The sequence below is a fragment of the Pteropus alecto genome, unplaced genomic scaffold, assembly GCF_000325575.1.
Source record: "Pteropus alecto unplaced genomic scaffold, ASM32557v1 scaffold16, whole genome shotgun sequence".
In the NCBI taxonomy this organism is placed as follows: Eukaryota; Metazoa; Chordata; class Mammalia; order Chiroptera; family Pteropodidae; genus Pteropus; species Pteropus alecto.
In genome coordinates this window covers 7,758,250-7,773,888 of record NW_006438867.1, presented here as the reverse complement: position 1 = coordinate 7,773,888, position 15,639 = coordinate 7,758,250, and the positions used below count along the sequence as shown (strand labels likewise).

The following is a 15,639-nucleotide window of genomic DNA, read 5'->3' as shown; positions in this document are numbered from 1 at the left end:
CCGCCCGCGTGTCCCTGGGCGTCTTCGCCGCCCTCCTGCGTCTCGCCCTAGCGGCCGTTGGTGGTATTACAGTGATGGAGTTGGGTTTAATCGAAGTTGGTGAACCACCGATTGACCGTAATATCTGGAAATACAGATAACATGATTTAAAAACATGGATTGAGCGAGCCCTCTTGATTACTACTTCTGGGATATGGTAAAGGCACAGGTTTATTGAGTGCCAGACATAAATCACTTAAGACTGAAGCATGTTCTTGGTGAGAGTCCTCGGTCATTTTTTCTACATGGCGCTCTAATTTTGGACATTCTGATGTCACCAAGATTTTTAATTTTTCAATCCTCAATTATTGGCTGGAAATAAATGAAGTAATGAAACTTAATGCCAACATTTTAATAACTCATAAGTTATAATCTGTTTTCTATTAAGCACGTGCAAATGCAAAGCCAGAGATAAGTAATAAAGACGATTTAAGGTCTGTCGGAGACTAAATGTTTGGTGCAGTAGCCATATGTCATGTATATTCCGAAGCACTGTCCTGCTCACCATTTTCTGCACTGATATTCTTCAAAGATGAAAAGCTGGTATCATCTGTTTACCCTGGTAATGGCCAGAGCACTGGGTCCATGTGCCAGTGAAAACTCTCACCTTGGGGTGCTGCCACGATTTCCGAGAATGTGGGAAGTTTAGAACAACAAAAAGTCTTTATTGGTGATGACATGAACTTTAATAAATTTAATGTCATACACAATTCATTTTCTCAATAAATTTCCTTTTGTAAAGGTAGACACAATGGTTTCTATCCAGACTGCAAGAGCAAACTAAAACAAAGAGACGGCATGATGATGCTGGATGACACCGAGCTTCCCAGGGCCTTAGACTTGCATTCAAATTCTTATTTGGTCCCCAGCTAATTACAAATCCTTGACCATCTCTTACTCTCCCTGCACCTCACTTGCTATTTTGTAATAGCATAATACAGAATGCTGTAAGAGCCAAATAAAAAATAATTCGTGAAACTGGTAATAACAAGACAATGTTATTTATTCTGGATGTTTTGATAATTAAGGACTCACGATTTGTGGCAAGGCACAGAATCATTGTGACTAAGTACACTTTCTGGACCCAGAGTGCCTGCCTTTGAATCTTTATCACCAGCTAGCAAGTTACTTAAAGCCTCTCACTGTTAGGTTCTGCACTGGACAGTGCAGATGCAGAATATTTCCACCATCTCAGAGAGTCCAGTAGAAAATCACTACATTCATCTTAAATATTATTGGGAGAGAGGGAAGAAAGATTGACAAACCAATCAGCCATCGTAAGCTTTTCAATCTTTGTTCACTTCTTTCTTAATAAGTTTTTCTCATTATTTTATTGCTAAAAATACTTTTTTGTTTTGTTGTTTTACCTAAGATAAATGTTGATTCCCTTAGTCTCTTTTCTCTCTAATCCTCCACCTTACAACTGTTTTGATCTGCACTGATGATATCCTGTGTAATACTTGAAACATGATTTCAGACTATATTAAACTAAGCCACTTTCCAAGAATAGATTTTGGTTCCAAGTACATTTTCTCACAGGCGTCTTCATTTTATATGCTGATTTCAAGCACTATATCTCTTCTTTTTGTATTACAATAATAATGTGCTAATTTTACATTAAAGATTTTTTATTTCATCAAAGTATTATTATAAAGAATTTCTTCTTAATGTACCACTGAGCCAACTGAGGATCAAAAATAAGAGATAAAATTTATCAGGCTCCTGGGTGTCAGGTGCAATTCTAAGTGTCATATATGCGATGATTCATTAAATCCTAAAAAGATAATCCTTTCAAGTATTTTTATTATCCACATTTTATTACCCACATTTCCAAGATGATGAATCTGAGACTGAAAGAGTTTAAGTAACTTTCCTATGATGGCACAGCTGGCTGGTGATAAAGTGAAGATCTAATGCAGGTGATGTTCCAGAGAGGGCACTCTCAGTCACAATTTTTCTCTGCCTTTTGTGAGCAGTGAGTCCTTACTTATCAAAAGATCGGGAATGATTATCATTGCCTTGTTGTCACCAAACAGTTATTAAACACAGACCCAAACCACAATGCTCGCATACAATAACAAAATTAAGATTATCAAATTCTGTTTATCCATCTTTACTATGACTGAGTATAATTTTTCATTTCTAACCTGTTGTGTAAATGAAGCAATAGGTAGTACTACAAGGTAGTACCACCTGAACTGCACGTGAAGCAAGTTCTAATGGTTTAGAATTGAGAACTTACTGTCAAAGATGTTTAATTGAGTTCATGTGTACTGAGGGGTGACAGCAATATTGGGAATACAATGTTTATTAAGTGGTAAGCATAAAACACTAACTTGGAGTTTCAGGATCATTATTAATATTCAGCAGTACCTGTTCAGAAATTGTTTAGTACCTAGACCAACAAAAGATAATTTTAAGACATATTTTACCACTGACATTATTTAAAATTGCCTGCACCTAGTGATAATAAAATACTAATTTTTAGCAGATTTAATGATTGTCTATAAGGGGGGAGAGAGAGAGAGAAAATTACACAATTAACCAATAGACCTTCTTTTCACATTAAAAACATAATAGATCCTTAATAAATTCTAAAAATCAATATCCTACACACCATGTTCTCCAACTATAATCCAATAAAATTTAGGATTAATAACAAAATTAATAAACCCTAGATGTTTGAAAACTACCTAAATGATTACTAAATAACCGTTAGGATAAAAAGAAATTATCAAGGAAATGAAGAAATACTGAAAAATGAAATGTCAAAATATGTGGGAAAGATCCAAAGTAGAACTTGGAGGGGAGTTGTAACTGAAAATATATTAATCAGGGAATTTTCCGTCTTTAACATCTTCCAGCCTCCACATACTGCCCGGCTGCAAAGCAGTGCCTACATTTTTAGGGATTTATAGCAGCATCGCCTCACTTCCAGGTGCCAAAACTTTGTTTTGTGTTTCAATTCCTTGAAAGATACAATCTGCCAGAACTCAAACAAGAAGAAATAGACATTCTGAATACTGCATTATAATTTTTTAAAAACTTTAATAAAAAGTGAAGAACAAAAGTACACGAGTCAACTTTAAATGGCTCTCACTAGCTGTAATAGACTGAATGATGTCTCCCAAAGATATTAGTTCCTAATCCTCAAAATCCGTAAATGTTTGTTTATATGGCAAAGATCTGCGAATGTGATGAAGTAAAGGTTTTTGAATAAGGAAGAGTAAGGGATAATCAGTGTGGGCCCTAAATGCATTTACATGTATCCTTATCAGTGACACACAGATGACAAGAAAGCAACGTGGCCATAGAGGCAATATTGTAATGACATGGCTACATGATAAGGTATGTACTGGAGCGAATGAATGAATGAATGAATGAACGGGTTGTTCATCTTCTCCACTAAGGACACTAAGCCAATCCAAGGAGCTGTTGGTCGTGCCCCCTTCTCTTTACATTCTAACTATCAAAACATAACAAACAGGCAAACAAAACTCCCCACCAGCCCTCATTCTTCTAACAAAGAGAGCTCCCCTCCCTGGCAAGCATATTGAGTCAGGTAATCGATTCATGTTCGGAAGGCAGATTATCCATATTTACTTGACTCCTCCAACGGGCACGTTTTGGCTTCTGAGCTGAGTTCACCTGGTCATTCTACTTCGTCTGCTTGCAGAGTCTTAGATGAGCTCAACCACGACCATAAAAAATATGTTCACAATATTTCAGGACTTTATCACTTCCACATTGTCATAGAAACTTTCTCTTTTAATATTTATCTCTCTTTATAGTAATATTACGTTTTTTTTCTCCTTTTAAAGTAGAAACCCAGGTCTTTTATAGATGACTAGAGTTCTTATTGGAGTATTTAAATGTTGCTCTTCTCTGCGTTCAGGAGTATTTATGTGCATACAGGTACATATAGGCCAGTGGCCCCAGGCCACACTGGTTATAGAGGCTTCTGAAAAGAGCCAACCTCCTTTTACCCCCTAAGTAGTTGAAAATCATCTGATTCGTTGGCTTCCCTTGTTTAATCATCGATTGCTTTCGCATTAACGGTGAGTATTTTATCCAAAACTGTTTTCTGGAGGGCCTGGCAGTGAAAATTATTCTCTAAAATGCTCCCATTCCTTCTTGGATTTTTATGCTTACAGTTCTGCAGTCTAGAAGTCTGAGATCAAAATGTCAGCAGGTGGTGCTCCACGTGAGATTCTGGGTAGAATTCTATTTTGCCTCTCCCCACTTTCCGGTGGGATCTGTCACTCCTTGGTGTTCGTCGGCTTGTAGACACATCACTCCAAGTTCTCTCTCCATCATCACATGGCCTTCTTTTGTGTGTTTCTGTCATCACATGGCATTTTCCTCTTTTTATAAGGCCACCAGACATGTTGGATTAGGGTCCCATCTCAACTTAGTTACATCTGCAAAGATGCTATTTCCAAATAAAGTCACATTCTCAGGTACTCGGGGTTAGGACATGAACTTATCTTTTTTGGGGGGACACGATTCAATCTCTAACAGTCTTTAGAAGGGAGGCCTTTGCTTCAAGTTAAAGAAGTATAGACCGAGAATGCTGAAGACACATGTCCCTAATGAGAGTGGCCAGTCTTGACTAGAAAGGTAGAATTTCAGTTCAGAAAGCTTACCTGCCAACCCTTCTTTCTGTCTTCATTCTCCTTCATTAATCCACATCCGGCCTCACACCTGCCTACTCAACAGGTTTCACCTCTTCTCAGTCAGATTTTTCTTTAAGATCCACTTCTAAAGAGTTGATGATGGCGACTTTATGACAACTAGGCATGTCCAGAGCAAGGTCGCTGCTGGCTTTCCTTGCAATGTAAGAACACAGAGTTCTGTCCTTTTTCTTGTCAAACACATGGACACTACACCTTGAGAATCGTGAGCGGTAAATTGGTGTGAGAGAATCATAAAAAATCAGGCATTTTGTGTTTTTCCCCTCACATTTTCAAATTGGAAATGGCCTTGAGCATTGCTCTGACTTGGCAGTGCACGCTTCTGTCCAGGGAGGTCACTAGAATAGTGAGGTAGTGGTGGCTCCTTTTTCTGGTTTTTCCTCACTCCCCAGCTTTCTTCATTTTGGGGTGCTCTTGGCCTGCCACAAGGTGCCTCTGTAATTAATTTCTTAGGATGCCAATAGCTGTGATGGTAACCAGGGCGCCAAAGATGAGTAAGCCAAGGCTCGTCTTAGGGAGGGTAATGTGATAAGTCCTATGGTTAGTTACACACCAGGTTATCTCGGAGGAGAGAAGCGGGGATGGTGATTGTGCCTGGGGACATGGGGACTGCAGAAGGAAGCTCCCTATTCTTTGGGTTGGAATATTCTCTTAAAATGCACCTGACTCAGAGAATGAGCACCTCTGCTAGTGGTGACTTCCTTGGCACTAAGGTATCAAGGAACAACAAAACCCTTTGGGAATTGTTATGGGCTGAATTGTGTCCCTCCCCAAAATTCATATATTGTAAACTTAATCCCCGGTACCTTACAACGTGACTGTGTTAGAGACGGGGTCTTTAAAAAGGTAATTATGTTAAAATGAGGCCTTTAGAATGGGCCTTAATTCTATATGGCTGGTGTCCTTATAAGAAGAAGATGTTAGAATTCACAGAGAGCCACCAGGGATGTGTGTCCACAGAGGAACGATCACGTGAGGACAGGGCGAGGTTGTGTGTCCATCCACAAGGCAAGGAGAGAGGCCTCAGAAGAAATCTAACCTCCTAGCACCTTGATCTTGGACTTCTAGCTTCCAGACTGTGAGAAAGTAAGTTTATATTATTTAAGCCTGCGGCTTTACGGCACTAGGGACCAGTTGCGTGGAAGACAGTTTTTCTGCTGACCGCGTGGTGGGGGGATGGGTTTAGGGATGATTCAAGCACATTACATTTATTGTGTACTTTATTTCTATTATTATTACATTACGGAATATAATGAAAAAATTATACAGCTCACCATAATGCAGAATCAGCGGGAGTCCTGAGCTTGTTTTCCTGCAACTAGTCGGTCCCCTCTGGGGGCAATGGGAGACAGTGACACCCGGGGTGCGTTGCTTAAGTCCAGTCCACTCCATAATCTCGATTTGGTTGCTGTCACTGCAGAAAACCCTGCTTCACAAAGATAGGATGTTGGAAATGAAGCCGGCTTTTCAGTGCTTTTGTAGCAGTCTCAGGATATTCTGCCTTGACTTTAATCCAGAATGAATGGAGTGTTGAAGTCGTCTCAAAGATACTTTTAGGGCCACCGTCATGTGCGATCACAAGCAGCTGATCCTCTTCCAGCATGGACAAAGCCGATTCACCTGGGTTATTTACAAATGGGTGGCGGCTCCATTCCTTCCCAGTTCAAGGGTCGTTTGTGGTTGGAAAGTCATGCTCAGACTCTTGAAAGCTGAGACAGGGGATCATGTATCAGCTGGCTCAGTCTCTTTCAAAATCTCTGCTAATATTTGAGGGCCATGGAGCCCTGTATTTGGGTTTGCTGTCCCTTTAAGCGTGGCTGACGCGGTGTGGCAGTCACGGTGACTGAACCTGGATGCATTCTCAAGCTCCCTGGGCTCGCTCAGGCAGACTGCCACAACTCCACTTTCATTCCAGCTTCTTGCCTCAAAATATTGTGGGACAGATGTTGAGAGACTGAAGCCAGCGTGTGCATCCTAACTGGCCAGGGAAATAGTAAATCGAGGTGACAGATTCTTATGTAATTCCTCTTTTGCTCAAAAATATGCAGATAGATTGGACTGTTACATTTTGGTGGGTGCCAGTGACGTCTCTGTGATGTGTGAATGTGTGTGTATAAAATTCAACAAATGCTCACATTTTCACCATACGGGATAACTAAACTTTAACGTTTTGTTGTATTTGCTTCCCGGATTTTCTGTATGCTTTTTTTTTTTTAAAGCAATAAATCTTTGGAGATAAAGCAAAGCAAAAATCACCTTTAGCCATTATCTCTAGGCTCATCTCTCCTGTCCTCTCTCACCTGCCCCCTGCCCCAGGCAATTACTATTAGGAGTGTGTCATGTGGGATTTTAGTCCCTTTTAAATGTCTAAAACTACATTTATAATTGTAGATCCATAAGCAAGATATAATACTATAGCTACATTTTTTAAGTTTACATAAATGATTTAATAGAGTACATATATATATATATATATATAATTTCCATATCACTCTTTGGTTTTGAGCCCTATCTATCCGCCTATTAATCATCTATTTTATTGATAGCATAACTCTTTTTAATGTCTCTTCAATATTTCATCATGATTGAGATGGGTTTTAATTTGCATTTCCCTCGTGACTATTGATGTCGAGGATATTTTTGTGTGCTTATTGGCCATTTGTACATATTCTTTGGAGAAATGTCTACTGAAGTCCTTTCCCCATTTTTGTATTGGGTTGTTTGTTTTTTTTTGTTGTTGAGTTTTAGGGGCTCTTTATATATTCTGGAAATTAGTCTTTTATAAGATATATGATTTGCCAAATATTTTCTCCCATTCTATGAGTTGTCTTTTTACTCTTTTGATGGTGTCCTGGATGCATAAAAGTTGTTAATTTTGATGAACTCCAATTTATCTATTTTCCCTTTCGTTGTCTGTGCTTTTGGTGTCATATCCAAGAAATAATCACCAAATCTAATGTCATGAAGATTTTCCTCTATGTTTTCTTCTAGGAGTTTTATAGTTTTCAGATCTCACATTTAGGTCTTTGATACAGCCTGAGTTATTTCTTTTTAATGTGGTATAAGATGAAGGTCCAACTTAATTCTTTTGCTTGTGAGTATCTAGTTCTCACAACACCATTTGTTGAAGGGGCTGTCCTTTCCCCACTGAATGGTCTTACCACCCTTGTTATAAATCAGTTGGCCATATATTTGAGGGTTTATTTCTGGGCTCTCTATTTTATTTTATTGGTCTGTCTGTCTGTCTTTATGCCAATGTCACACTGTTTTGATTACTGTAGCTCTGTAGTAAATTTTGAAATCAAGAAGTGTGAGATCTCCAGCTTTGCTCTTTATTTTCAAGATCTGTATTCCATTTTATTTTTTTTTTCTTTGGCTATTTGGGTCCCTTGAGATTCCTTATGAATTTTAGGGTGGATATTTCTATTTCTGCAAAAAACGTCATTGGGATTTTAATAGGAATTGTACTGAATCTGTAGATTGTTTTGGGTAGAATAAACATCTTAACAATATGAAATCCTACAGTCTAAGTTTAGTATCTTCTTTCATTTTTTTTCAGGAATGTTTTATAGTTTTCAGTGTGCAATTCTTTTGCCTCTTTTGTTAATCCCTGAGTATTTTACTCTTTTTGATGCTACTGTAAAATACTGATCTTAATTTGAATTTTTTGGAATAAAGCTGTTTGTAATATTTCTTTAAAGAAAAGAAAAGAAAAGAAAAAAAAAAGAAATGGGGCCGTCAAGAAACACATTGGCTTTTTCACCTATGGTCAGCTGAGCACCCTATTAGAATTCTTTTGACTTCGTGTGGGTGTTAATACCATGTGCTGAGGAAAATAGAAACTAATAATACTTAATTATTAAGACTGATAATTTTTTGTGTTTCAACTTGGTTGTAAGTTCAACGAGGGCAAAACTTTCTTACTCAACTTTTCATTCCCAAAGCCTAGAATTTCCTGGCACACAACAAGTGTTCAATATTCATTAAATGACTGAATATAGGATAAACAAATTATTTCTATGTAAGTTGCTGCTTAAGATTAAAAAGAACCAACATTTCAATTCCTTTTCCCTTCACAACCTCTTGCTCAGTTTTTGAGATGAGATAGTTATGAGGCAGAGAATGTGATGAAGAAAGAATATAAACATTTAAAAAACTAAGTTCAGGAAGGCATTGAATCTTCAAATATGTGCCATCTTTATTTCTCTCTTTGTAGTATGTTTCTGTAAACCGATATCAGGTCAAATGCCTCATATTCACTTGAAGGAAATTCATTTGCGGTAAGTGATTTTTAAAAAATTATACTTAATATGAGTGTAACCAACATGTGACTTGAGGGTTACTTTATCTTTATCAAAAGTTTGAGTAGATAGATAGCATTTAAGTTGCAGGGATGAAAATAATTTGAAATCCGATATCAAATATCCTTGCCCTTGAAAGTTAAATAGCTACCATCATTTATTTTCTATTAAATATTATTTACTGCATAATTTTCTGAGAACATTCTTAACGAATTTTAAATAGATTTCATTTCTTTTCTGACACTCATTCTCTGTTTAAATGTAGACGTGAGTTTCTTTTCCATGAAAAACTTTTTAAAATACTTCTTATAGGGCAGGTCTGCTGGTGATGAATTTCCTCAGTTTTTGTTTGTCCAAGAAAGTCTTTATTTCTCTTTGACATTTGAAAGATGATTGTACTGGATATAGAATTCTAGGCTGGTGATTCCTGTTCTTTTCAGATGTGGTTCTCTGTATTCACGTGTCTCTTCAGATTTTGGGGTTGCAGTCCTGTGACCTCAGTTCTCTGTGGGTCCAAGAAAAGATTTTCAGTGTGTTTAGCTTTTTTTCTCTAAGGTCCGCAGTGGTGCATCTAGGCTCTTTACATATTGTTGTTGAAATCCAAGTGCCTTAGGCTAATTTTTCGCCTTCAGTTTCTAATTTACAGTGGACGGTACTCATGTTTTTGAGAGAAATAAACAGTACTTAGTATAGATATGTGTGTGTGTGTGTGTGTGTGTGTGTGTGTAGTGTCCCTTTAAATTAAAAAACATTTTTACAAAAATGCACCTCTTTAATATATACAATTTCATAGATTCAAACATATGCATGCACACATGAAGCCGTCAATCAAGGTAGTAAACATATCCATCACCTCCGAAAGTTTCCTCCTGTTCCCTCTGGCTTTTTTTGTAGTAAGAACAGTTAACTTGAGATTTACCCTCTTGATAACTTTTTCCATGTGCGATGGTAACAGTCTTGTTAACTACAATTTCTATGTGGTACAGTAGATCTGTAGAATTTGTTTACCTTGCGTAACTGAAACGCTATATTTGTTCAACAACTCCCCATTTCCCGCTCCTCCCCAAACCCTTGCTAAGCACCATTCTCCTCTCTGCTTCTCTACCATTATGATGTCAGAGTAGTCACACTGCCCTAACTTCCTCTGTGCTCTGCTCATTCTGCCCTTCCAACCCTTGGCAATGACTGATCTTTTTACTGTCCCCATAGTTCTCCCTTTTCCACAATGTTGTATAGTTGCAATCACACATTATGTAACCTTTTCAAGCTGACTTCCTTCACTTACTAATATGCATTTAGGTTTCCTTCATGTCTTTTATGGCTTGATTGCTCATATCTTTTTAGTGCAGAATAATATTTCATTATCTGGATGGACCACAGTTTATCCATTCACTCACTGAAAGACATTTTGGTTATTTCCAAGTTTTGGCAATTATGAATAAAGTTGCTATAAACATCCAGATTTTGTGCTGATATAAGTTTTCAACATTTTGGGGTAAATACCAAAGAGTGCAATTGCTAGATCTTATGGTAAAAGTACGTTTTGTTTTGTCTTCCACAGCGGCCATACCAGTTTTTGGAAGGCATTGAAGAAGAGTGTGTGGCCAGTGATACGCAATCTCAGCATGTTTATAAAATTCCTTATTGCTTAGCAAGAACACTTCCTGTTTATGAATTTTAATGTTTTGACTTGAAGGCTATATCTTAATCAGTGATTTAATATTATTTCCATAAAGAAAACTGTATAGTCTATTAAAACTTATTTTGACCAGAGTCAGGGTATAGCTATAAAGGTACGGAGTGTATCAGATAAAATATATTATGAAGTTATATAATAAAGTACTATAATATAAAGATTGAAAAAATATTTTTATTATTTCTTTTAAAAATTATTTCTGGTTCTTTTTCATTGGATAATTTAAGACTATATATATTTTAATAACAAATATACTACATTTGAGTTCTATACATTTATATTTAGTAGTTTATTTTTCAGGTAATATTATCTTGTAATATCTCAGTCATTTCTTTCAAAAGTAGACTAAAGTAATGGAATTTTTTAATTTCTAGAAAAAAATGTTAGCCTTATAACTGTTTCACACAGCAAATATACTTCATAATGCCACGTATTTTGAAATTTAGACCAAGGTGCTATTTTGACTTTCTTGATTTATTTTCTTTTAGGTATTTGAGATGCAGAGTATAAATGCTTTGGTCCATTCTTTGATTCTCTTCTAGTTGCTCCAAAAAATGCTGGAAATGCTGATGTTTCAAATATTCAGCAGAGTGTTGTTCTCACTGGGATCAATATTTGTGTGTGTATGTGTGTGTATGTATGTATGTGTGTCTCCACGGAAAGAACTGAAGGACATGAAAATAGAATTTTAAAAAGTAACATATTTATCTTAATCAAATATTACAGTCTGGTTAACAGATTGTAGTTTGAACATTTAACAGCTGTCCTTTAGAACCAATGCTATTTGCCTCTGACATGTATAAATTGAGAACCAGTGCTTATATTGTAAATCTTTAATATTTGAGTCAGCAGATCTGATAGAGAGCACAACAGTTCTGATGAATTACAGATGCTGGGCCCACAGAGCACTTTCTCCAGACCGCCATCAGCGCTTCTGGCTGTCAGGACTTCTGGAAAGATGCATGAACGTGGGCAATGCTAAGAGCTGGAGGCTTCCTCTGAGCTCCCCGTTGGATGCCAATGGCAGTTAAATGTTTGTCCGGCCGAAGCTGGTGGTGCATCTTTGTCAGGCTGAGCGGTGCAGGGTGGGCACACAGAGGCTGGTTGGTCCCCGTTGTCCCACTTCAGCTCTGACTTCTCCCTGGGTACACTGCGAAAAGGAAAAGCAGCCCAGGTTTCCAAAAGATGTATTTTGCCTCCGAATAATGGCAGATACAGTTTTTTGAGAAATCAGAACTTTACATAGTTTGGGCAGGGAGCCCTTTTTAGAAAAAAGAATACAAAACTACATAGGAAAAATTAAGTTCAAAAGTAAATATTTATTTGGAATGAGTAAAGGTATCACAACAAAGCACTAATGTATTAAAGCAAATTCCTACCCAGCACCCAGAGCCCTGGATGGGCCAATGCAAGCTGAAACTTTATCAGCTCTGTGTACGTGTCTTGCTGGGAACCCACGAGAAATATTCCTACTGGGACAAATTTGCCAGGCCATTTTCCTGCTCTGTAAAGGTCTTAAGTCAAGAATTAGAAACAGGGAGGGAAAATGAAAACAAGAATTAAAAACAGGAAAAAATGGGGGCAGGGGGAACCTCACTTCATTTGAGTGAGGAAAAGATAATTTAAAAAAGCTAACACACATCTTCCATTTTAAAGGGATAGGGGTATTATTTATTTGTTCATTTTCACAGCCCTCCAGGTTTTTATGATTTGAACGTTTAAAATTAAAATGCAAGGACAGCTGTTTTTCCACCTGTGCTTGTTTGCATGGCTGGCACAACCTGGGCTTACACTCCAAAGGGGGAGGCCTCTGAACACTCAGAAAACCTGCTTGGGGCTGTTCCGCCACCTCGCAAGTCCCGCCACATCGCAGGCACAGTCCCGCCCTTTCCACGGAGGACATTCCCTGTGCTCCTCATAGCCACTCCTAGCACCCACGGCTCCACACGACAAACGCCTGGGTGGTTTTAAAAAACACCAAAGTTCCATCTTGAGATTCTGATTAAATCTGTCTGATGTGGGAAGGATGGAAATCCTAGGTGTCAGAAGCTATTGATACCTGCGTCCGTCCAGACATTGTGTTTAAAATGGCCTGAAACGGTGGTTCTTGTGCACTGTTCTTAGACCAGCAGCAGAAGCATCACCTGGGAAGTTGCTAGAAATGTCAGTTCTCGAGCCCCTCCCCAGACTCACTAAATTGGAAGCTCTGGAGGAGCAGGTGGGGCCCAGCGATCACCAGGAGAGTGCCAGAGCACACTCAGGTTGGAGAGCCGCTGGTCTGTGTTTGTGCTGGATGCTGGGGTTTTTAACTATATAAGTATGTGGGTATAATTCAGTAGAAAAGGCAATGCATACTATTTCATTACACGACTATAGCACAATGTATTTCCCCAATCCTCCATCTTGGACACTCAGGCCTTTTATAACTAAGTCTCTCGTCATTGTAAACCAACGTCCTTGAAGCATGTCCTTGTGTAATCCTTAATTGAAATACCTTAAGTGATAAGAATTGGTTTTCACCTCAGCTAGATTCTAAGTGTTTAATCTATGTAATTATAATTAAAATGCTTTGTCATTGAATACTTTGATCTCCATAAAGAAAAAGCATTAGTCGATAATTATTGTGGTAATTAAAATATGAATAAAATGGTTAAATTTAATATTGACAATCTTCAACTATTAGTGTGTTAACTAAACAGTCTTTCACTGATATATTCTTGGCCAATTGACATTAAATTTTAAAACAGCCAAACCTGATGCTTAGGAAATTATTAATCAAGTAGCATGGGGATTAATAGACTTAATAATGTATCCCATCGGTGTTGTCACACTTATTTCATATGATACATGGTACCAAACATTTCTTTTGAACACATTACTATAGTAAACATTGTTGGTTGACCGCCAGCATCTATTTTCCTCTACTTGCTTGCCAACAGAACTCCAATTTTGTTCAGGTATCCATCCTTTCTTTATTAAGCTCAGAAAGAAGTCTTTTTTTTGGTTTAAGCCAATCATTGTGCTTCTAACCCTGCATCTGTGTTTGGCTTAGAGGTGGGCATGTGACTGAATTCTGGCCAATAAGCTCTGAGGGGAGATCTGTAAGAAGTTTTTGGGAAAGACTGTTTTCCTATTAGGAAGAAAGAGGTGATGGTCTCTTTCTGCTTCTGGTTGTTTCTGTGTCTGCATGTGATGCCTGGAACTGCTGCAGCAATCATAGGGGCATGAGGAGCCATTTACGACATCCAAATGGAGACATAAAGGCAGCAGCTGAGCACACAGGTGGAGAGCCGAAAAAAGGACTTCAGACAGAGATGGAAGTCTGGTCACTGGTCTATAGCTAGCTGGATGAGCCGGCTTAGGAGACAGTTGAGAGTGAGCAAAGAAGGCAGCCGAGGTCTGTGTCTCCAGGGGTCTTAAATTTCTTGGTATCTATATGATAATACAACCCCAATCTTAACCCTCAGATCTTGGGTAAATGTCTAAAACATACGACTACATTAATAGTGTTTGGGGTATCGGGTGATGCCGCCTGGGTTCTGTTTTGGGGTCAACACGCACACAGAATGATTAAGTGAAAAGGACACTTTTTCGAGATCACCAAAAGCAAATCACCGAAACCTCGGAAAGGGATTTCACGGCAGTGGCAGCATCTGGAAGTAAGTGGGAGGATGAGGGGGTGTGAGTGGATGTGAACTAAATATCAATAAATACATTGCCCTTAGCTGACATGTGGGTCACAAGGGTGGGTTTTAAGAATGCCAGACTCATTCTACGATTCAGCAATGCTTTTAAATGCGTCATAGTAAATATTTTATTGTGCGGTTGCTACATGCCACATGCTTTGCCAGGCCCTAGGGTGACTGCAAGAAACAAGAAAAACCAGTCGCATGACATCACACAGGTTACGACCTGGTTAGGGAAAAATTACTAAATACATAATTTGCTTTGAAAAAAGTATTGCCTATTCCCTGAAAAATATCTTTCCCCAGCCTTCGAGGCTCCCTGAGAAAACATTTACCAACACACAAACTAACCCAACTATAAACTACCCTACGTAAATCATTTGGGAAATTTCCTTGTTCTGAAGCTCCCTGATGAAGTCTCATTTCCACTTAGGAAGCCTTTCTGGGAAGCTTTCCCCATGAAACTTTCTATGAAAGTTAAAGACATCTGCGGTGTCGTGCCAGCCTGCAGGTCTCAAGACTGGTTGCTCAGATGCTGTTGTTTGGTTTCTTACGAAATAGGACACTAGATGGAACCCGTGGTCTGTCCACTTCCTCTCAATACCTGCCAGCCCCACCCACCACTGGCCTCGGATTTATCGTCCATCTGCTGACTTCAGCACTTGGTCCACCGAATAGAATGAAATATAATACTTATCAGGAAATATATGATCCCACACAAACTATAAGGTTTTCCCTGATTCTTTTCCCCCAAGTCAGCATTTTGTCCAGTTCTCTTAAAGTCTTTACATTTATGGAACTGTGCCCAGAAAGACATACCGCGTTTAATACTTTGAAAACGGAAAACAAAAATTAATTAAGATACCCTTGGACAAGTCACTTCTCAAGAATTTTTTTTTTCCTACAGAAAAAGAGGAAGTCCCAAGGGTGTGTTTTGACATCCAGGAATCCTCATTCCCATGCAGGTAGGTGGGTGAGAGGGAGAGACCTGGGACCACTGAACCTGGGGACCACGGGAAGCCCTGGGACACAGCCTGCAACCACAGGCGGGCGCAGCAACTACCAGGGTGTGTGCCAAAGGCTGGGCCGAGGGAGGAGGACGGCGGGCGCCAGAGCAGCATCGAGTCCGGGATGTGCCTCGGCGCTGAAGCTTCCTTCACGTTCACCCGAATTCCTCCACTTGGGCTAAATTCAAGAAATACCGCATCCGGGCCCCCAGCCGC

At 38.8% G+C, this 15,639-nt stretch overlaps 1 long non-coding RNA gene across 1 annotated transcript in view; it reads left to right on the top strand.

The window, feature by feature from the left end:
• Positions 1-15,325: 15,325 nt before the first annotated feature.
• The window catches only part of LOC112482891, a 10,458-nt gene continuing 10,144 nt past the window's right edge, over positions 15,326-15,639 (top strand). Inside the window, exon 1 of the long non-coding RNA XR_003047443.1 lies at positions 15,326-15,381. This is a non-coding gene — a long non-coding RNA (uncharacterized LOC112482891). The remainder of the gene's footprint in view (positions 15,382-15,639) is intronic.